This window comes from Myxocyprinus asiaticus, chromosome 36 (assembly GCF_019703515.2).
Source record: "Myxocyprinus asiaticus isolate MX2 ecotype Aquarium Trade chromosome 36, UBuf_Myxa_2, whole genome shotgun sequence".
Lineage (NCBI taxonomy): Eukaryota > Metazoa > Chordata > Actinopteri > Cypriniformes > Catostomidae > Myxocyprinus > Myxocyprinus asiaticus.
Genome location: NC_059379.1, coordinates 12,629,023 through 12,652,914, shown reverse-complemented (window position 1 = coordinate 12,652,914; position 23,892 = coordinate 12,629,023). Strand labels below are relative to the sequence as shown.

The following is a 23,892-nucleotide window of genomic DNA, read 5'->3' as shown; positions in this document are numbered from 1 at the left end:
CCAGAACAAACGACAGTTGTTTTTTTTTTTTTTTTTTTTGGTCAGGGTGATACATTAACAAATATGTGTTGGCAGAGTGAATATATATATATATATATATATATATATATATATATATATATATATATATATATATAGTGCCACATTATCGGCCGATATTAGCCTTTCACCGATATATCGGTAGCGGCGTAAATGTTTACCGATATGCGCAGATATGAAAACTTTTTTCCAGAACATATAATGCAGAAAACAATGCTTTAGAATTGGTGTTGTTACATAGTTTGTCCAGCAGAGCGTGCTCCGACTCCACTGTTTACAGAGCTGACTCTGAGCTGACGGTGGTTCTGCAGACAGGGCGGAGTTAAGCGGTAAGTTGCTAACTAGTTTGTGAAATACATACAGAAACAATGACCCCATCATTTTCCCTTTTCAGTATAACTCATATAACGTTAACTCTGTCCCTGACAACCATGTCACTAATTTTTAACACATCTGTTTGCTATGTTAGCCAGCTATAGTTTGTCAGTGCAGTCAGTAATGTAGCAGATTGAAAGGTAAACATCAGAGCATCTTTTTGCAGCTCAGCAGACATCAGTGCGGTGGTGGATTGTGTCTGTTGAGTGATGATTTCACGTTATGTTGTTGCCTAGCTGGTGAGACGCAATGCTGGAAAGTAAATAAAGTCCATCTTTTACTCTCCATGTCAACGAGCTCATAGCTAACTAGCTAATCACATAGATACTTTCATTGCTTGTCAGCTGAGTGGAAGCTAATGTGTAAACATGTATTCACCAAACTGTTTTGTTCAGGATTCACAGTTTGGTACCCCCTTCAACCGAACAATTCCCGTCGTTGCATTTACAAAATGTAATATTTAAAAGTCTGGTTTTTCACTGTTGAAAGTTTCCCCTGAACATGTATAGCAGAATACGGTGTAACACCGCTGCCGCTGTTTTTCTCTTGTCTGCAGGTGTAAATACTTCTTGTTTTACGATCTGCCAGTAATGGCAGTATTAATATAGTCAGCATTTGACTGATACTAAACAGTACTTATGTTTATTTAGCTATTTATTATATTTTTTATTTATTATTTATTTTAATGGTCAGCAACTGATTGATACTAAACATACAGTACTGATGTTTATTTAGCTATTTATTTTATTTTTATTTATTCTTTATTTTAATGGTCAGCAACTGACTGATACTGAACACAGTTCTGATGTTTTTTAAGCTATTTATTGTCTTTTTATTTATTCTTTATTTAAATGGTCAGCAATTGACATACTAAACAATACTGATGTTTGTTTAGCTATTTATTGTATTTTTATTTATTCTTTATTTAAATGGTCAGCAATTCATTTCTAGAATTTGTTGACAATGTATAATAATAATGTCAAATATTCTTTATTAAAAAATATTTGTTAAGGAAGCAGACTTCTGAGTACCTTTGCATAGTCATATCGGTGCAAAATCGGTGAACAATTCACATAGAAAATGTCTGTTTTCATTCCAGCTCAAAAATTAACTATATCGGCCACCATATCGGTAATCAGTGAATTTTCCCCCTCTAAAATCGGTATCGGTCTCAAAAATCACATATTGGTCTGGCTTTATATATATATATATATATATATATATATATATATATATATATATATATATATATATACACACACACACCGATCAGTCACAACATTAAAACCACCTGCCTTATATTGTGTAGGTCCCCCTCGTGCCACCAAAACAGTGCCAAGAATAGCATTGTGAGATGCTAGTCTTCTCACCACAGAGCGGTTATCTCAGTTACCATAGACTTTGTCAGTTCGAACCAGTCTGGCCTTTCTCTGTTGACCTCTCTCATCAACAAGGCATTTCCTTCCACAGAACTGCTGCTCACTGGATGTTTTTTGTTTTTGGCACCATTCTGAGTAAATTCTAGAGACCCACAATATATGAAGACTCCAGTCATATCAGAAACCCAATAAAACCTTTTTAATTTTACATGGAGCGGGTTGCCCCCTTATAGGTGCTGCCATGTTGAGAGCACACGCCTGTGTCATGCAATTGACCGAGTTACTACCACTAATAATGTCAATAATAACAACATGTTTACTTTATAGTGCTTTCAGCCAATGCAAACATAAGTACAGTACATGTATGCAAGCCCAAAAATAAAACAACAAACACAATTGTAACAAAGTTCGTGATGGGGTGCAAGGAGGAAGTGAAAGACGGTGAAATTCAACTCAAAAGGTAATTTATTTTAAAACACAAAACTCACTTTCAGCGGACTGTCAATACACGCTCTCTCTGAGTGTTTGTGCGTGGGTAGCTCTCTCTCCTTTCACTGGCATCTGGCTCGCTCTTAAAACCAGTCTCCACTCTCACTGCAATAACAAATGGCTGTTAGAGACAATCATTGCCAGGTGATGATCCTTACCGTTCTCATCTCCTGATCTCGCTCTCTATTCACAAGCTGGCGCTCAACCATGCCCCAACTGCAACATACCCCCACTGCCCAACTCAGCCCCCCCCCCCCACATTTCTGGAGAGAAAGTCCGCAACAGCCATCTGCGTCCCTGGCCTGTGGACCTCCTCGAACTCTAAAGGCTGAAGATCCAGATACCAACGGGTGAGCCACGCGTTGGTATTCTTCATGCAATGGAGTCACTGTAGCAGGGCATGGTCCGAACTGAGGGTGAAAGCCCATCCCAGGAGGTAGTACTGAAGGGTGAGGACTTCCCACTTGATGGCCAGACACTCCTCAGTGGTGCTGTTCCTTGCCTCTCTCGCCAGGAGCTTCCGACTGATGTACAGCACCGGGCGCTCCTCCCCCTCGACCAGCTAGGACAACATGGCTCCCAACCCTCTGTCCGATATGTCAGTCTATAACACAAAAGGGAGAGAGAAATCAGGAGAATGTAACAATGGCCCCCCAAAAAGCACAGCTTTCACTTGCATAAAAGCCTGTTGGCACGGCTCTGTCCACTGGACCAGGTCTGGGGATCCCTTTCTAGTGAGATCAGTCAGTGGGCTGGTGATGTGCGAATAATTAAGCACAAACCTTCTAGCCAGTCAGCCCCAGGAACTGTCTCACCTCCTTTTTTGTCTTGGGCAGGCTGCAATCACTGCGGTCTTAACAATTTGGGGACGCATCTGCCCATGGCCTAAGTGGAACCCCAGATACCGTACTTCCACCCGCCCAATTGCACACTCCTTAGGGTTTACCATGAGTCCCTCATGTCGCAGCAACCTCAGAACCGCCCGCAGATGCTGCATATGCCGCTGCCAATCATTATTGTATATAATGATGTCATCTAGATAGGCAGCTGCGTAAGCAGAGTGCAGTCTGAGGACTCTGTCCATAAGGCGCTGAAACGTAGCCGGGGCCCCAAACAAACTGAAAGGAAGGGTCAAGAATTGGTGTAATCCAAACGGTGTGGAAAAAGCAGTTTTATCACAGGAAGTTGGCATTAAGGGGATCTGCCAATAACCTTTTGTCAAATCCAGTGTTGAGTAAAAGGGAGCCACACCCAACCGATCAAGCAGTTCATCAATACAAGGCATTGGATACACGTCAAATTTAGACACCACGTTGAATTTCCTATAATCCACATAGAACCGGACTGAACCATTGCTCTTCAGAACCAGCACCACCAGGCTGGCCCAGTCACTGTGGGACTCTTCTATTACCCCCATATTGAGCATGGCCTTTAATTCTTCTCGAAGCACTTTTTTTGTGCTCGGGTAATCGGTAGGGACGACTGCGTACCACTACCCCTGGGTTTGTTTCGATATGGTGTTCTATGAGGTTCGTACAACTAGGAAGGTGCGAGATTACATCGGGGAGTTCTCTTTGCAACCGGGCCATGTCCGTGATTTGTGACGGTGAGACGTAGTATCCGCAAGGTCGGGTACCTCGATTGGCTTTTAAACCTCTGGGATCTGAGGGTGTTTTGGGCCCTGGAGAAGTTTTGACATGCCTTGACAGTTGTGCTTTTTTCAGTTGCTTAAAACCATATTAATGGCTAAAGTCTGATAAGACTGTATTCAGCACAAACTGGGCTACAATAATATGTGAGCAACATGTATGTACATGTTTGTATTTTTGAGAAAATAAAGTTTATGCGTGGTTTTTGAAAAAACAAAAATTTTAAGTCACTGAAATAAGGCCATATAGCACATACTAAACATTTGTTCACAAGACTTTTGAGGACTGGATCTTGTAGCCTAGAGTTTTTGCTATAAAATGATGTGAAAACCATCCTGATCACTCATTCATACAAAACAATATAGTCATTTAACTTTTATAAGACACTTTTAGTGTTAGAAAGGCCATATGCGAGGAGGCGTGGATGATCATGAATATTGATGTGATTCACACCTGAGGAGACAAAGACCTCTCCCCTGAGAGAGAGTGAATGTGAGGAGACTTAATGATTGAATGTATTGTTTGTAGTTTAAGTTAAAAGAAGTAATCTGACTATATATTTTCTTTACATAAAGACTTTACTTTAGACCTACACTACCATTTAAAAGTTTTAGATCAGTAAAATGTTTTAATGTTTTTAAAAGAAGTCTCTTCTGCTCACCAAGGCTGCATTTATTTGATCCAAAATACAGCAAAAACAGTGATATTGTGAAATATTTTTACAATTTAAAATAACTTTTCTATTTGAATATATTGTAAAATGCAATTTATTCCTTTGATCAAAACTGAATTTTCAGCATCATTAATGCAGTCTTCAGTGTCACATGATCCTTCAGAAATCATTCTAATATGCTGATTTTCTAATATGAGTATATTTACAGCACATTTTACACATTTACACCCGAATAGATATTTACAAGCACAAGCTTCATTGATGATAATGAGGCAGCATAAACACTAGTTAACACTAGTTATAATCTAAACATTCATATTATTTTTATATCATATTACATATCATATTTATATCATACAACATACAATTTAAATACCTGCTTTAGCTGAAACAACATTTAAATGTTACTAAAACTTGCCTATTAGGACATATTTCAAATTTCAATACTTTGAATACAGGCTGGCAAATCTGGAAATAGTCCAACTAGTAAAATATGTACGTTTATATAAAATAGCATGTCAACTAATGTAAGTAAAGACTAACTTATCCGAAATTGTATCCTCGGCTGGATCAAGATGCTCTTCAAAATTTAAACGTTCCTCGTCTGATTTCCGCTCTTCTTCTGAGGAAAATGTGAACTGTTCCTCACTATCCAGGACCATCTGTAGAGCTTCCTCACCTGTGTAGCGTGCCATCTTCCAAACGCACAGGAAAGTGAATGAATCTGATGATGAACTTGATGTTTTTTATGTCACCATTTGCATTGATCGCCTCAGCACATTACCGTATGAATAGCGTGCTCTGTTGGTGGGTGGGATCACATTAGCGATAATGAGCTGAGCCAGGAGAAACTGTACATCGCTTTGTTTCATACAGATTACATTGCAGGAGAATTTTTTTTATTTTTTATTTGAATTGTTTTATTTAAAACATTTAAATAAATTAGACATTTTAAGCTTTCTTTAGACATATGTTTCATGTTTGTGTGATAAATATTCGCGGAGTTTCAGTTCATTTTTGTGACGTGTTTCAGAAAGATGCTCGTGGAGACAGAGATGGCTGAAAGCGCACCCTGTTTATTTTCTTTATTTTACAAAAGCACAAGGTTTTGTTGTTATTGTGAGTGTACACAAATAATAGTAGACCCTTTATAGTTTCTAATGATGTCTTACACTTATCTGTATGCCCAAAAATGACGGATTATTTGAAGTTGTTTCCGCTGTTATGCGGAAAAAATCCAGCAGGACGTGCTGGCGCCAAGAGGCTTACAGCCATACAATAATTCAAATGGGGAGAACCCCGTAGAGGCTTGCAGGACCTCTCGAACTGCGAATAACAAGGGTTCAAGCCACTTATCCCAATTCCGAGCATCTTCGTGCACAAACTTACGAATCATGTTTTTCAGGGTTTTATTAAACCATTCGACCAAGCCGTCCATTTGTGGGTGGTACATGCTCGGCCAAATCATTTTAATATCCAATAATCCGTACAGTTCGCGTAGTGTACATGGTATGAAAATAGTGCCTTGATCATTGAGGATTTCTTTCGGAATACCCATTCAGGAGATGAATCTGAAGAGTGCTTCCGCAACACTATGTACTGAAATGTTGCGTAGAGACACTGCTTTTGGATATCGTGTTGCGTAGTCCACCAGAACCAACACAAAGAGGGGAATCCCTGCAGGGAATCCTTTAAGGGCTGGGGAAGCCGAGACTCCCCCCTCCCTTACGTCATCTTGCTGTGGAGCTGACGTAGACAGCCCTGGCTCCGCCTCCCCAGTCAGCGCATCGCAAACCACACACTGAGGTACTTTGTTACAGGACCCATCCACACAAATTTCCCTCAAAGTGGTAAACGCCAGCCAGTTCGTACCCAAGATTAGTGGATAGGTGAGGTGAGGTATAACCGCCACCTTGACACTATGCTTTTGTCCCCAGAATTGAACCGTCAGGGTCAAGACAGGATAGCTGTGGACAACACCATGCACACATCTCACCTTCACCCTGTGACTAGTACCCAAAACCTTGTCTTGAACCAGGCATTAATGGATGGAGGTTTGGTTGCAAACCGAATCCACCAAGGCCTGGTATGTACCCCCCTTAATACTCACAGGTATGCGATACATTCCTGCTCGATCGGGGACGGCCTGTGGAGCATTGGGGACCCAAACCAATGTTCCTACCTCCATCACTGGGCATTAGTTCTGGAAATGCCCGGGCTCCCGACAGCTCCAGAAAGAGAATAAAGGAGAGAGAGAATAAAAAAAAAGGATCTTGGTGCTTGCCAGCTCCCTAATATGCTGCCATATGTCCTCTGCCAGCTGGATGGCCGTTTGGAGCGACGCCGGGCAGTGGCACTGGACCCACTCCGCCGTCCCTCTCGGAAGCCGAGAAATAAACTGCTCCATTACCACCAGGTCAAGCACAGCCCCGAAGTCGCCTTGCTCAGCCAGCAACCACCACTGGCAGGCATCCCGGTGCTGTTGGGCAAAGGCAAACAGCCAGCTGTGCTCGGCCAGGGTCAACCAGCAGAAGCATGTTGTTTTGGTGTCCGGCCAACACGTTGCAGGATGGCTTTTTTGAGATTGGCATACACCAGAAGGTTCTCTGCTGGCAACTGCTGCGCTGCGAGTTGGGCCTTCCCGGACAACAGCGGTAACAAGCAGACTGCACACTAGCTGCTTGGCCAACTGCATGCCACCGTCGTCTGCTCAAAGAGTTCCAGGAAAGCCTCTGGATCATCCTGGGGGCGCATCTTGACCAGTGGAACATGGGCTGGGGCGGTCGCGGGGTCCGGGGTCGCAGCGGAAGCTCCCTCCTGGGGTAGCAAGCTCCGGAGCACCTGCCTGTCCTCTACTTGGGCCTGGAGGAACACGATGAACCGCTGCTACGTGCGCAGCTCGAGGAGGGCCTGATGCTGTGACTGGTGGATGCTGGCGAGGGTCTTAAACATTTCCTCCAGAGGTGAGGCCTCCATGGCGGTGTTCTTCCTCCTTCAATTCCCGGGTTTTCGGCACCAGTGTAAAAAACTTTGTGATGTGGTGCAAGAAGGAAGCAGGAGACAGCGAAATTCAAATCAAAAGGTAATTTATTTTACAACAAAAAACTCGCTTTCAGCGGACTGTCAATACATGCTCTCTCTGGGTGTGTGTGCATGGGTAGCTCTCTCTCCCTTCACTGGCATCTGGCTCGCTCTTAAAACCAGTCTCCACTCTCATTGTAATGACAAACAGCTGTTAAAGACAATCATTGCCAGGTGATGATCCTTACCGTTCTCATCTCCTGATCTCGTTTTCCATTTACAAGCCGGCACTCAACCACGTCCCCACCACCACAGCAATGGAGTCAAGTCAACAGTATAGTCCAGAGTGATGGCATGATATTGATAAACAGGAGTTTGATCCAACATACAGTCTGAACAGAATGAGTGCAAGTGGAAAGATAAAATGTCCAAAGAAGAGGTCCCTGCTGGAGTCAAACAAACTGCTACAACCTGCAGCTCTCACAGATAAGTGGCATGACATTGAACGCCAAGCGCAAGGTGGAGTTCAATCGGGGCAGAGAGCTCGCGGCTGCCTAGTCACAGTCCAGCTCGCAACAAAATGCAAAAATATGTTTGGATTGTATACAAGAATGTCCATTATAGGGATGTGTGTATTATAAGACGGATGAAAACACAGACTAAAAGTAACAAAACAGAAGATAAACAAAAGTGTCAAGCAGCAGCATTTGGTAAACAAATTCTCAGTATCCAGGATAATGGGTGTCAGTATAGAGTCAAAGACCACAAGGTTGAGGAAGAGCCAGCTAAAAGCTTACTGAGTGCACCTTTAATGGTGAATTTCATTATAGTTTATCATTACTGTAATACAGTATTTTCTTTTTTTTTTACTTTATTACAGTAAAATATGCAGTAACACAATGTTTTTTTTTATTTTTATTTTTTTTTAAATCAGCATAAATAAGACAGTTCAGCAAACAGTTCCCAGGATGTATAAATACTTTAATATTTAAATAATATCTAATTGTTTTTTTTCCCATTACATTAATGCAAATTGGGGAGGAAAATGTGCTAAGGTCTAATTGTAGTAAAAACAATGTCACAATGCAAAAAAAAAAAACTTATGTCAGGTGTATTTTGTTGATTCATGTCTTTTATTCTGAAAAGTTTAGTTCCTGTTCCCTAGTCATGTGATGTCTTGTTTTCCCTCCATGTTCATGTGTCATGTTTTCATTGGTTTATTGTTTAATTAGCTTGTTATGAGTTCTGTTTGTTCATTGGTTTATGTTCTCCCATGTCTTGTATTTAAGCCCTCATGTTTGCATTGTCTAGTTGTCAAGTATTTAATGTGAATGTTGTTTTGTAGTCATAGTCATAGTCAAGTCTAGTTTATGTTTTTGTTAGATCACGTTTATGGTTAGGGTTTTTGGATATCACTTATATAATAAACTGCACTTGGGTTCTCATCTTCATCATCGTCTTTGTCTTGCCATCATTGTCACCAGTTCCAGCATACGTTACACCTTATATGGTCCCAAAAATAGGCTTTGTTTTCTTTAAGCATTTTTTTTAAAAAAATTTTAATTTTTTTTGGGATTTTGGGGTGAAATGTGACATGCCTCCATGTTCTTGACCTGTTCCGTGGGATTTACCCTTTTAGAGTTCTTGTTAGTGTAAACAGGCATTGTTTAGTCACATCTATTGGTAAAGGAGAAATCAAACAAACAATATGTACAAGTGTCCTCAACCATCCGCATGTTGTGTAAATGTGCATACTGATGTTTCAGGCCTATGAGTGAAGACTTGTTTCTTTATGGCCATAAGCTTGTTTACATCTGCTCTGAGTTGAATAGGATCAATTGATTTAACAATGCCTTTATGTTTATATCAATACCGATTCCCTTCACTGGACCTCCTTTTCTCTCAGCACATAAATTATTCACTTGTATGAAAAAAAAAATGATTCTCTACATGGCACAGTAGTTCAACGTCACTCTGTATCAATATATCACCTTGACAACGGTGTTTTTGGTGGTTTTCACTTGTTTTCACTTGTTTTGTTTTGAGTGCAGCTTTACCACTTACATAATTCTGTATTCTATCTTTTCTGCTAGACGTATTGTCAATGACTAGATTTGACTGTCAGCTTTTGGCTCAAACACAATACACAATCATATAGAGAGATTAAATCATGTTTAATATAATAAAATTAAATATGCATGAATCTTAAGTGGAATTGGAGCTTTTTATTATTCACAAAATATAATAATGCATTTAATTACAGTATTATTGCATTTTGATATAAAATATCATATGATGATTCACAGAGAAAGCAGGTCTGATAATTTGTAACATAACAAGATTCATTGCTAAATCGAGACTGGAAAGAGTCAAAGTTCACATCTTGAGTACCACAGACTATGCCAGTGACTCTGTATCTACCAGCATGAGAGTCATGTTTCTTGCTCCAAGGTTGCCATGGAAACTATACTGGCAAAACAGCACCAAATGAGTAATGTCCCCATATGCCTTTTGTGCTATTGAAGGGAATATATGTTTTAATTGTCCAGAATTAGAGAGAGGAGGGAGAAAATGTGCAAGCGCTGCTCTCCATAAGCGTGCTACTTATTTATTTATATTGATTTGAGTTTTTTTTCCTTAATAAAGCCACGTGTGATGAAATACCATCTGTCATGTCTTAGTCTGTCTTTTACTTCCTAGTTTGCTTGACTTTATAATTTTGATCATGCTCTTGGACTTGCAGTAATGAGAGTGTCTTAATTAATAAGAATGCTCCCACCTTGCTGATCTCAGAGCAGACGGCCCCTTCTATTAGACAGGACGCACACAGGGCCCCTGACCAAATTAAAGTCATTTCATTTGCGCTCCTCCTCATCACTTGTGTAAAAGAATCCCGGTGGAGGTGTTGGGACCATGTGGGCGTCAGAATCACAACTGTGGAATACAACATGAGCACAACACTGACAAGCAAATAAAACCAGACAAAAGGCTTTGTCAAAAGCTTATATATATATATATATGTATATATAGTATACAGTATGTTGGTTAAGAAGGTGTTTCTATTTTGGATAAAGAGAGTGTGTGTTTGTTTATTTTGTGTGTGGGGGAGATTTATAATGCAGTTTAGCTGAGCATCGTGCACACAAAGGCGCATCCTCTCCTTTTTGCATTCACACTCACATATGCACAAACTCACACAACATAATGCACCGAGATTTGGTGGGGAAGCCAGTGGGAGAGGCAGCTCCATTTGTGGGGGATAGAAGGGTGGGATTGCGGCCAGGGCAAGTGATTCTAAGGCAGCTGATGAATGGTGCTACTGATGGGTCATTTGTCCCAGTGATAGAGTTAGCCACTACCCTTTGGGAGGAAGAATAAAATAAAGAAAGCCGGAGAAGAGCATGACGGATTGGTCAACGGTAACAGAATAAGTGGCCATCTCACACGTGGCTATCGGACCCAACCCTCCTCTAATTGGACATTCTCAGGGAGCAGGAGGGCAGTGTGTGCGTCTCCCGTAACACACAGACAGGCTGGACACAGTGACGGTGACAGAGGGATACACATCAAAGATCACACTTCAAATAATACAAAGGGATTATATGTTCTGAACTGTGGCTTTGCATGATTTTTTTGGATTTTAGTCCTCTGAAAAGAGTATTGCAAAACTAAATCATTTTATTCATTAAATCAGACTGCTCTGTTGAGGAAACTTGCAGCATGGTTGGAAATTGCATGTTGCAGCACTTTTATCTACAAAAATATTCATAGCAATTATTACTGCAATGATTGCTGGCACAGTTTGCAGAATCTTACAAAAACATACTTTATATAGTATATATAATATATTTACACCGATCAGCCACAACATTAATACCACCTGCCTGTGTAGGTACCCCCTCGTGCCGCCAAAACAGCGCCAACCCGCATCTCAGAATAGCATTCTGAGATGCTATTCTTCTCATCACAATTGTACAGAGCGGTTATCTGAGTTACCGTAGACTTTGTCAGTTCGAACCACTCTGGCCGTTCTCTGTTGATCTCTCTCATCAACAATGCATTTCCGTCCACAGAACTGCCGCTCACTGGATGTTTTTTGTTTTTGGCATCATTCGGTGTAAATTCTAGAGACTGTTGTGTGTGAAAATCCCAGGAGATCAGCAGTTACAGAAATACTCATACCAGCCCAAGCTGTCACTCTGCCTAACATCTCCTTTTGTGCTTTTTGGAAGAAAGTCATACAGGTTTGGAACAATATTACTTCACCACTGTTTAATACATCTTAGATTTTGGGCGAAGTATCCCATTAAGATTTTTTTTCTTTTTTTGCATTGTGACATTTTATCCATTTTTTCCCTCAGTTAGTAGTTTTTCAATGATTCTTGCATGATGCATCTCACAGCAGTGAAACCAAGCAAGCATTCTAGTAATACACTAAGGTGTCAAACTGTAATGTGGGTCAAAATGAGAACAAACATGTTGTGGGACTGTTTTTAATAGCAAATCATCCACTCACCATGTGCATATCAAAACTAAGTGAGAGTGACAAGCTGGCAAAGTTCAACATTCCTTAAATAGCAGCATTTAAGATTCCCCCTGAGCCAGCGTGACAATGCAATCCTGAGAAAACAATGTGGAAGCCGATAGCCACTCTCCACATGTAATAAAATCACTATTACTTTATTTTAATTGTTCCTCCCGCTGTGGACCTTAGTGGCTACGTTCATACTGCAAAATAATATGATTCTCAGTTCCATTATAGGCCACGTCACACTTAATACTTTTTCGATTGAAAACTCATTGATTTTGCTATGTTTACACCTCTCATCCACACTGGAATGGCGTTTTACTCCATCGACACCGGAGACTTTCAAAAATGTTTTGTTGTACGGCATACTTTGTATAACAATGATGATGTTAGAAAACATTTTCAATGACTTCAGGAGTTTTAACCAAAAACATATTATATTTACACTCAGTTCGGTTATAAATGAGAGTGACAACTGCTCTCTTTAACCAAACTGACACACAACCAAAAGACTTTAGTCACAATCCAGTTTTGAGACTTGTAGTTCCAGAGTTTGGTTAACTTGTACAGTGTGAATCACGTTGTACAGTCAGTGCCAGAGCCATTCAGCACACATGCTTGTCTCATGTATTGCACATTTTTTTTCATGCTGGGTTCCTGTAACTCGAGTCAGCGATAAAATTTGCGTTTCCGAAGTTTTTAGATGTAGTTGCGATATTCCAACGGAGCTGCGTTCATTAGTTAAAGGAATATTCCGGGTTCAATGCAAGTTGAGCTCAATCGACAGCACTTGTAGCATAATGCTGATTACCACAAAAATTAATTTATACTTGTTTGTCATTTTCTTTAAAAAAGCAAAAATCGAGGTTACAGTGAAGCACTTACAATGGAAGCGAATGGGGACAATTTTTGGAGGGTTTAAAGGCAATAATGTGTGCTTATAATTTTATAAAAGCACTTGCATTAATTCTTCTGTTAAAACATAGAAGATGTGTGTGGCGAGCATGGCGGGGCTGAGTGGTGTCTGGGCAGAACGAGGCTGGGAAGATAAGTGGTGAACGAGTTCCAGTGAGGGGCAGTGGGAGTATTTAAGGGGAGGAGACAGCGGCAGATGGGGAGAGAGAGATGCAACAGAGATGTATGTGTGTGCGACGATGTTGGTGATGCTGAAAAGCAGTGTTTGTGAACATTATTGTGTGTCACACTGAAAAGTGTTGTCAATAAATGTGACGTGTGGATTGTCAAGCAGGTCCCAGCTTCCTCCTTCCCATGCACTCCTTAAACTCTGTTACAAATGGCTATAACTTTACACGGAAAAGGTTAGTAAGTGATCTTATCACACTAAAATAATGTTTACACACATACTGTTTATGTCATATGGCTATATTTTGAAAAAGTATTTTAACGTAAAAAAAAATAAAATAAATTGGCCCCTATTCACTATTATTGTAAATGTATCACTGTAATTTTTATTAAGAATTGGAGAGATAAGTCAAAATACATTTTTGTGGTAATCAATATGATGCCACAAATGCTGCTGATTGAGTTTAAAGGGTTAGTTCACCAAAAATGGAAATGATCTTATATACTCACCCTCATGCCATCCCAAATGTGTATGACTTTCTTTCTCCTGCAGAACACAAATAAAGATTTTTACAACCCCAATTCCGAAAAAGTTGGGACAGTATGAAAAATGCTAATAAAAACAAAAAGGAGTGATTTGTAAATATATATTTACCCTTTGCTATATTGAAAGCACCACAACTACACATAATATGATGTTATACCTTGTGAATTTTATTTATTTTATGTACAGTAATTTCAAATCAGATGATTGCAAAATGCTCCAAAAACGTTGAGACGGGCAATTTAAGACTAATAGCAATTTGACGAGTTGAAATAACAAGGCGATGTTAAACAGGTGAGGCAATTGTGTCATAGTACTGTATGTCCCATAGTACCTAGTCCTTCAAGAGCAAGGATCGTTCAAGATTTGTCAATTTGCCAACAGAAGCTTCAGCAAATAATCCAGCACTTTGAGAACAATGTTCCACAAAGACAAATTGGAAGGATTTTGGGCATTTCACCCTCTACAGTGCACAATATAGTTAAAAGATTCAAGGAATCTGGTCAAATTTCAGTGTGTAAAGGGCAAGATGAAAACCACTTCTGAATACGTGTGATCTCTGATCACTCAGATGTCACTGTCTTTAAAAATGGCATTCATTTGTAATGGATATCATGAACATGGGCTTGGGATAACTTTAGTAAACCTTTGTTAGTCAACAGCACTCGCCGCTGCATCCACAGATGCAAATTAAAACTTTACTATGCAAAGCAGAAGCCCTACATCAACACTGTCCAGAAGCACTGCTGACTTCTCTGGGCTCAGTCTCATCTTAGATAGAAAGTAGAACAGTGGAACTGTGTTTTTTGCTCTGAAGACTCCATGTTTCAAAAAGTCTTTGAAAAACATAGCCGTCATGTTATCCAGGCCAAAGAGGAAAAGGGTCATCCAAGCTGTTATTAGCGTCAGGTCCAAAAGCCAGTGTCTGTATGGGCCAGGGGTGTGTCAGTGCCCATGGCATGAATGCAGACAGATATGTACAAATTTTGGAGCACCATATACTGCCATCCAGCACCGTCTTTTCCAGGGACGTCCCTGCATTTTCCAACAGGACAACTTCAAACCACATACTGCCCAGATTACAAGTGTTTGGCTGTGTAAGCAGAGAGTGTGGGTGCTAGATTGACCTGCCTGCAGTCCTGACCTGTCTCCAATTGAGAATGTTTGGCGCATTATTAAGCGCACCATCCGGCAACGAAGACCCCGTACAATTGTGCAGCTAAATGGATGAATGGGGGAAAATTACACTTTCTAAACTTAACAAACTTGTGTCTTCAGTGCCCAAATGCTTAATAAGTATTATTAGAAGAAATGGTGATGTTTCAGAGTGGTAAACACTCGACTGTCCCAGCTTTTTTGGAGCGTGTTGCAATCATCTGATTTGAAATTACTGTACATAAAAAAATAAAAAATAAATAATAATAAAATAAAAAAAACAATGAAATTCACAGTGTAAAACATCATATAATGTGTAGTTGTAGAGCTTTCAAATATAACAAAGGGTGATTATTTACAAATCACTCTTTTTTTTTTTATTAGCATTTTTCATATTGTTCTAACTTTTTTCGGAATTGAGGTTGTAGAAGAACATCCCAGCTCTGCAGGTCCATACAATGCAAGTGAATGGGCAGAAAAAAGGTGAAGCTTCAAAATTCACATAAGGGCTACATAACAGTACTTCAGATGAATCTGGTGGTTAAATCCATATGTTCAGAAGCGATATCATAAGTGTGGGTGAGAAACAAGTCAATATTTAAGTCATTTTTCCTTCATTTCCACATTCTCCTTCTGTTTTTGGTGATTCACATTCTTCGTGCATATCGCCCCCTAATGGGCAGAGAGGAGAATTTATGATAAAAAAAAAAATGACTTCTGTTTCTTACCCATACCTATCATATCGTGTCTGAACACATGGATTTAACCATTTACATTTATGCATTTGGCAGATGCTTTTATCCAAAGCAACTTATAGTGCCCTGATTACAGGCACAATCCCCCTGGAGCAACCTGGAGTTAAGTGCCTTGCTCAAGGACACAGTGGTGGTAGCTGTGGGGATTGAACCAACAACCTTCCACTTACCAGTTCAGTGCTTTAGTCCACTACACCACCACCACTCCGAGTTAACCACTGGAGTCTTATGGATTACTTTTATGCTCCCTTTATGTGGATTTTGGAACTTCAACATTTTGGCACCCATTCACTTGTATTGTATGGACCTACAGAGCTGAAATATTCTTCTAAAAATCTTCATTTCTGTTCTGCAGAAGAAAGAAAGTCATACAGGGTGAGTAAATCATGAGATAATTTTCATTTTTGGGTGAACTATCCATTTAACTTGCATTGAACCCAGAATATTCCTTTAAGTGGTCAAGGCATGACCCAAATGCTGTGCTCTAATTTCAATAAAACAAACAATAAGCATTCAAAGCTGCTTTGGCTTAATTATGATTTGACGGACAAAATCTGGCCTGGACTCATTTAATAAATAACGTTGTGTCAGTTCTAAGAAGACTTTCTAGTGTTACGGACGACCCCATCTTTCACATCTACTTATTCACTGTCACTATGGTTACAGACATCATTCTCGGCTATCGTGGGAATACAAAATGGTCTTGACTTCGGTAATTTGTTCATACAGACAGCATTCAAGCCACTCATGTGAGCTATATTATGAACAGGACAATTCGAGAGTCACACCTATAAGTAAATACGTTTTACAATAATTGTCAATCCAAACACTGACAGTGAATGTAGCCAATGTGTGACATGTCCTCTGCATCCTCTGCGTTTTTCTTCTGTAAACATTTTCCGAGCCACTATGTGACTGGAGTGTGTGTGTGTGTGTGTGTGTGTGTGTGTGTGTGTGTGTGTGTGTGTGTGTGTGTGTGTGTGTGTGTGTGTGTGTTTGTGTGTGTGTGTGTGTGTGTGTGAGGGGGGGTTATCCAGCCTGGCAGCGCAGAGCACCCTTTTTGAAGCTGTTCTGAAGAGCATGGTCTAGGTAATCTCTGCTCGGCTGAAAGCTGTTTACAGAGAGAAGGGGACAGAGGAAGAGGTTATACCGGGGAGAGAGGATGCAATGGAGAGTGACGGAGAGAGAGAGACTAAAAGAAAGAGAGAGAGGCAGGGGATATGAAAGAAGAGGGAGAGAACACAGAGCCCAGGCAGAGGATGATAAGGCCAGGGGGATTTCGTTGCTGTTTTGGGGTCAGATTAGGAATGGGGTCTTGCTTTTGTCACTTGAAGAGAGAAGGAGAGAGAGAGACACACACATATATGAGAAGCAAAGAGAAAATCTGAAGAGAAAGAGAGAATGAGAGATTGGACAAAACAGAAGGAGACTTGATTGACAGTGCAGTGTTGCGATGCAGATCATCAGTTCTCTACCAGAGTGGGTGATAGAGTGATCTGATAGTGCTGTCGAATCACACATACTCATATACCCAAACATACATAAACACAAGACAAAGACTAGTATGCAAGGAAAAGCTTTAAGGGATAGTTCACTTAAAACGGAAAACTCTGTCATCATTTATTCACCTTCAAGTGCCTATACGCCCAACAACACTCACCGCTGCCTTGCGTCACTTTTGTGTTCTATGTAAGAAAGAAAGTGATTCAAATTTGGAACAACATCAGGGTGATTAAAAGGAAATATGTCTTAAGTGCATCACAAAAATCATCCAATCCAACATTAAACGCTGTTCGTTACCCATTTTAGTCCCGTAAACTGATGGAGGGGAGACTGGTAGATTTCTTTTTTTTTTTTTAATTCAAAGACTATGGGTCTGTTCCAAAACCTAGTGAACGTCCTCAGGAGGCAGCATTTTAAGACATCATAGGCATGATCTGACGCAAAGGCTGTTCCAAAGGTTAGGCATCTTAATTGTGCTGCCTCTTAAGGTATCTCGTTTGGCCAAATTTTAAGGTAGCATCCTATGTGTCCTATGGGTAGGCGATCCCAGAATTCACCGTGATGAGCTTGGCATAAAAATAAATCCAAGATGGCGGACTAAGCGAGATAAATTTAGATTATAAATATACTTTCATTCAATACTGAAAAGTATCAATAAATAACCGTTTAATGTGACACAAAACTGACTATTTTACCCAAAATGTGTGTGTGTTGTGCGTATTTATGCTCATTAGAGAATCGTGTCGTTTCACTCGCATCACCTGTATTGAAATCAGTTGCGAGTCGAGTGTCCAATGCACTGCCCGAGAAGAGCACTATTTAAATGATGCGTGGTCAGTCTTTTTGTTGAAATAATCACACTCTGTATTAGACAGAGAGAGTGAACTTTGAGTATGTGCTGAGAAAAATGAGGGCTTGATGATGTCAGCTAATTATTTTATCATTTTATAGAAATTTCATTTAAATAGACTTTTTTAACACTGAGTTTTGGAATGCAGAAGTAAACATATGCAGGGTAAACTTCGACAGTGGTGAATGGGAGTCAATGGGAGATCACAGCAAATATTATTTTCACTTACCCATTTGCTTCAAGGGCAAAAGAAAAAACCCACTATTACATTTGAATGACTTTCCAGAAGAGGAAAAAGATAGAGAGCGGTGGATTAAGCAAGTCAGATGGGAGAAGATGCTAAATTTACTGTCACTCTCTCAGCAGCTGTAATCGAAACCCCCTCGCAGCTGTGGTAAATAGTTTTTTAAACTAATTCCAGGGTAATATAACAATAAGCATAATGTTGTAAATTTACACTCAGTATTTAAAAAAATTTCAATATAAAAATAAATTGCGAGATTTACGCTTCTAAATAAGGCGGAAAGGCGTCATCACAGTCTGTGAATAGGTCTATTGTCATTTTTACATTTTGCTAAAAGATTACAAAGCTTTACACACATTGTTTTACTTTAAATAAGATGAACCAACAAATCATTCACACTAAAACAAGGAATTTGCATTAAGTAGACAGAAAGTAGGGTCAGTAAAATACATATATACTATATATATATATATATATATATATATATATATATACATATTGATGTCATGTTGACTTTAAAACAGGAGAAAAAAAAATGTATTCGTGCTATGCAAAACACAGAAATGCTCATTATGTGCATGTTTTTATTGCAACAATAAACAATGACACATTAACTACAAGTTTAAATAGGTATCTAGTTCACCCTTTATAATTGAGTGACATCACATGTCTGAGTTATCCTGAATAGTTTTGAACCCGTTTCTCCTGTTCATTTGCCCTGACTTTTAAAAGTAAAAGCATCTCCCACATATGTTTATTATCATCATACGTTCCCCTCCCCATTTCACTTCTGCCGTTCGGCTTTATCCGCATTCTCCTGTGTTTCAATTTCTTTTCTTGTGTGTTTCTGTATGTGCCGGTTCTTCGTCACCCCTCCCTTCTCTTGGTGCTTTTGCAGCTGACTCTTCTCTCTCTTTCTCTCTCTCTCTCTCTCTCTCTCTCTCTCTCTTCCACTCCCATGCAGGTTCATCAGACAGAGTGACTTGCCACGCTCCGACTGTCCCCTTCTCCCCACAGTGAGTATTGTCATGCTAATTTTACTGATAGCCGCTGAATCTCTGTGGTCGCGTTTTTGCTTTTTCTGGGATCTGCTGCTAATCTGTTTTGGATGGGGACAGTCAAAGATGTGATGCATGAGAGGAAAGAAAGGGAAAAAGATAGAGAGACAGAAGGTTTGAAAGAATTCATGTTTGAAGATTGCCAGAGTTTTGAGAGTTGAGCTCTGTGAGATTGACAGAATACAGTCACACTTCTTTTAACTGAGACTTTAAAAGTTGTGCAGTGTAAACATGGAAACATTGAACATGGTGCTTAAATCCTTTTGCAAATGCTTAATTCCATATAAAAGCCCCTGTATTGTTTATGTATTATTTGTCATCAAAATGAATGGACATTTTTAACTTGATGTACTGTATATACTGTACATTAACACCATTCCTTATGGTCTTTGTATGTATAAACATAATATTGCTTTGCGTTGGCAGGTAGAAAGTGCTTTCGTTTCTTATTCTGCTCAGACAAGTTTTTTTTTATTTTTTTTATTTTTTGTCGAAGTGCTTCCTGAATTTAATATTCCTTTGACCTTAAACTGCTTCAGCTCATTTGAATTATATCCTTCAATTTATGTTGGAAAAGACCAAGATTCTATTACAGAGCAAAGCTTTAGGCATTCACATTTATACACATGCTAATGTTTTTGCCTTTTTTTTCTTCTTTTTTTTTTTTTTTTGCATTTTCACCTACTTTTAATATTTTTATAATTTAGCATACCTTGAAATTACAAATCATGCCCCATGACAAAATACCTTTATCTCTTAACTTGCAATTTAGGACAGCACTTTCACACCAGGCCTGCTGGTGATAAACACACAGGGTGGTGAATTAATGGCGGCCAGTCTTAATTCAGCAACGCAGGCTGAAAGCAAAAGAACACACCATGTCTGATTGGTGTAAATATGCATGAAGAAAAAAAGTTAATTTCTTTATGAAAGTTTTTTTTTATAGTTTTCTTTGGAAATTAATAAACTCTTTCATCTTTGTCAACAGTAACTTGTACTTACGTAAAAGAAGCATTTGATGAACAGAAATTGGGCTGTTTGAGGTGATATTAGAGCCTAAGATCACAGAACCCACCAAAAGAAAGTTTGACTGCAGATTGTTGAGCAAAGAATAAGACTATCTAACTTCAAGCAGACTGTACAATAATACCTTAAAAGAAAGTGTCTCTCTTCTTAAACAAACTGCTGGCAAATAGTGCCTCGCTATTGATTTGATGCAAACAGTAAAAACAAAGATATATGAGTGAGGTTTATTATTTATCTTTGCTTCTCTCTGCACAATGAACGTGTGGCATAGCTTGCCAATGTCAGCAAACCTAACATTACTTACTCTACACATTTGTTAGCCATTGCTCAAAGCTCAGCTCTTGCGCTTGACTTGGATGGCCATTGAGACGTGATGCACTGGCCCAAACCTCTGGCCTGATGACAGTGTAGGTAGATTTCTGCTCAGATTGAGTCACAGGGCTTGCAAGGCAAATTTGGACAAGAGATGTTTCACTGGTTAATCTGTTCAGACAAAACATTGTGTCTGCAGGCGATCCTTCACTGAAAGATCCCCAAGGCTCCATGATAGCATCACACAGGTTTAATCACGAGACAAACTAGTAACCTACTCTGGTCATGTATTTTGCCTAGAGCTTTTCTGTGCACAGTTGGGTTCTGTGGAGTCAGACACAATGTATGCAAGCATTTTCATGAGGAAAAGGTACACTGAAGTCTAACTGGGTATCATGGGCTGTGTCAAACTGAAGATCTATTGTTGGTTCTAAGGTTGAATTTAGTATTCTAAAATGGACCATGTTTGTGATGCAGCCAGGTCGCACACATTTGAAGCTTCTTCAGTTTTTAGTTTTTGTTTTTTAGTTTTTTTTTTTTTTTGTGGCATTTTTGGTTGTCTAGCAGCATTTCTATTCACATGTATTAAACAAAACTTTCTTGGTGTGATTGTTCTTTCCTCTCAAAAGATGACTTGAGGCTTTCTACACTGGAAGCGTTGAATGTCACCATAGGGGGCTGTTCAGACCGAACACGTGCTTGCGTTATAAAAAAAAACATAGAAACAGTACAACAAATACAAAAGAATGCAGATGTTTCCAGCTATGTTTTTTAAGAGTTGAAGCTCTTTTTAACTTGGACCTGCTTCTAAAGTACGCAACACTCCTGCATGAGAAGGAGCACTTTCTAAATGCATGTTCCTGGTCTTAATGTGAATGATTCATCAGTGATGAATCTGATGAATGCTTTGTAATTTTTTATCAAAATATGAAAACTTCCTCAGTTCTGTGCAGGAACTAAATTTAAAAATGGTCATTCTTAAACCGTGTCTACACTGCAAGCAAGCGACCGTCGCAACAGCTTGAGGGTTTCTGCAATGGAAGAAGTCAAATCTGCACTTCACCTTTGGATCAAATGTATTCTTGTGCTAAAAAAGCTAGACGCGACTCAGCAAATAAAACACAACACATACATCTCATGTTACGTTATTACGAACTGAAACCTTTTTTTTTTTTTTTTACTTACCACTGTGTCTAAAAAACACAGAACCACTGCGAGACACTGAAAAATGTAGTGAAGTGGAGCAGCGTTGTTAGACGTCAGTGAAGCGCATTTCTATACAGAAAAACTATTTAAAAACAGTACAGATGAACACAAAAATGTATTTGGCCCCTTAGAATGTTTACTAACAATGGATCAGTCAGCTGTGAGCTTGAGGCTAGACTTGAGCAATAGTAAGATTAGCTTAAAATAAGTTGAAAATAAAATCCAACTTTATTTACAACCGAAATCCATTGGTATAATAACAAATAATAACAAAACAATTTTACAATAATGTGAATATGAATACAACTGCATTACATACAATATGATTCACATCTGATCTCTTCTAATGGGGAATTTTTTTTTTTTTTCTTTTCTTTTTTTTTTCAGAAAGGCAAACCTTTTTGTGACTGTTTCCTGAAATGAATTGTTGCAAGCCAGATTTGAACTTGAGTCATCCACATGAGCACCCTGGTTCAACATGTTAGAGCAATACAAGAAAGGCCTGATTTATTTATTTTTTTTGTGCATTTGCAGAAGGAGCATAATAGCTTTCACAAAAATGGTCATAACAAATTTAATGCTTGATTTTATCTTACAGAAGCATGTGATATCCTATACAACAGCGGTCACCAACTGGCAGACCGCGGTCCGGGTCCGGACCCCGGATTGGTTCTATCCAGACTGTTTTTCTCTAGCACTGAACACGCTTCATTTATGCCCTTTCACACTCCACACGCATTGCCTGTCTCCCCTGGCCTGTGACATGAGACATGAGCATAGTAGAGCTGTAGACACGGTTATTTTAACAACAGTAGATCATAGCTGAGAAATACAGTGAGCAGCAATATAGATAGATACCGGCATCTTTCGGTAAAACACACTGCAGAAAATGAAAATTAAGCAGAGCAAAACAATCTTCATGTGTCTGATATGACGGTTCAGCTAAGCCAGGTTTGTGACCAGACAATTTATTGTGGTTCCAGAGCACCTTTACACTAGAAACATTTTTTTTTTTTTTTTATGTCTAAAATTAGTTTTTTTAATCGACAGGTTTTTGAACCTATTGATAATAAGCAGAGATTTTTGTTTACATTTTGTTAAAATTAATCAGAGTCAGAGATGGCATCAGCTTTGGCATGGATGGCAAGAAAGTCAACCAAAACTTTGAAATTACAAGTTCTTTGCTTATGATTAATTTTTTTTTTTACCAACATTTTCTCTCAGGGGTTACCCCTGAACACCCATACATCCTATGTATATACTCTATATAAACGGTAGAATATCCCCCATAGTTTACTACTTTGGTTGCCTTTGGGCCCCCAGTGTCCTTATTCTTGCCAAGTTATTAAGACACTTTTTGACTGTTTATGATTCATTTATTTATTTTTATTTTATTTTACAAATTACTATTGCTGCCAACTTTGAAATTTATAATAACTATTCCAAAAAATTAGCATTTCTTACACATTGTCATTAGTCAGAATGGCTGTGAAATTATACAAGTTATTATTGTCCGGACCTTTGGTGGGATGGAAATGTCAAGACTGGACCTCTTGGAACTTTAATTGAATACCCCTGCTAAACAATATGTGTGTATTTTGCCATATGTAAGAGCAGCCTGAGCATCTCTCAAACCCTCATGTTGTGACATTTCTGCTGCAAGAAAGTTCTTTTTGAGGCTCTGTCACAGTTTTTGCCCTGTGTAATGTAGTTTTCATATAGAGACTAGATCAAATACTCTGTGATCTTTCACGGTTAAATTATTTAAGGTCCCGGGATTTGTTTTAAATTTAATATCATGCACATTGGTATCTTGCCGTCTCTTTTTGGGGGATTAGACTCCTTCCTCAATAAGATATGATGTGGCTCTCGTTTTCACATTGTGTCATGTTGCAGTTTTCCTGCTCATTTGGAACGTGACTACTTGTTTCTTTTCCTTTATTTATTAGGCCTGATGGCTTACCTTTGAGACAGATTGAAGCTGTCAGTCACTATAAATGAGA

At 39.2% G+C, this 23,892-nt stretch overlaps 1 protein-coding gene across 6 annotated transcripts in view; it reads left to right on the top strand.

The window, feature by feature from the left end:
* LOC127426893 (RNA binding protein fox-1 homolog 3-like) overlaps positions 1-23,892 on the top strand; it is a 630,672-nt gene that overhangs the window by 186,182 nt on the left and 420,598 nt on the right. For all 6 annotated transcript variants that reach the window (XM_051674011.1, XM_051674009.1, XM_051674014.1 and 3 more), the window contains exon 3: positions 19,252-19,303. The gene's annotated coding sequence lies outside the window, so the exon portion shown is untranslated. The remainder of the gene's footprint in view (positions 1-19,251; positions 19,304-23,892) is intronic.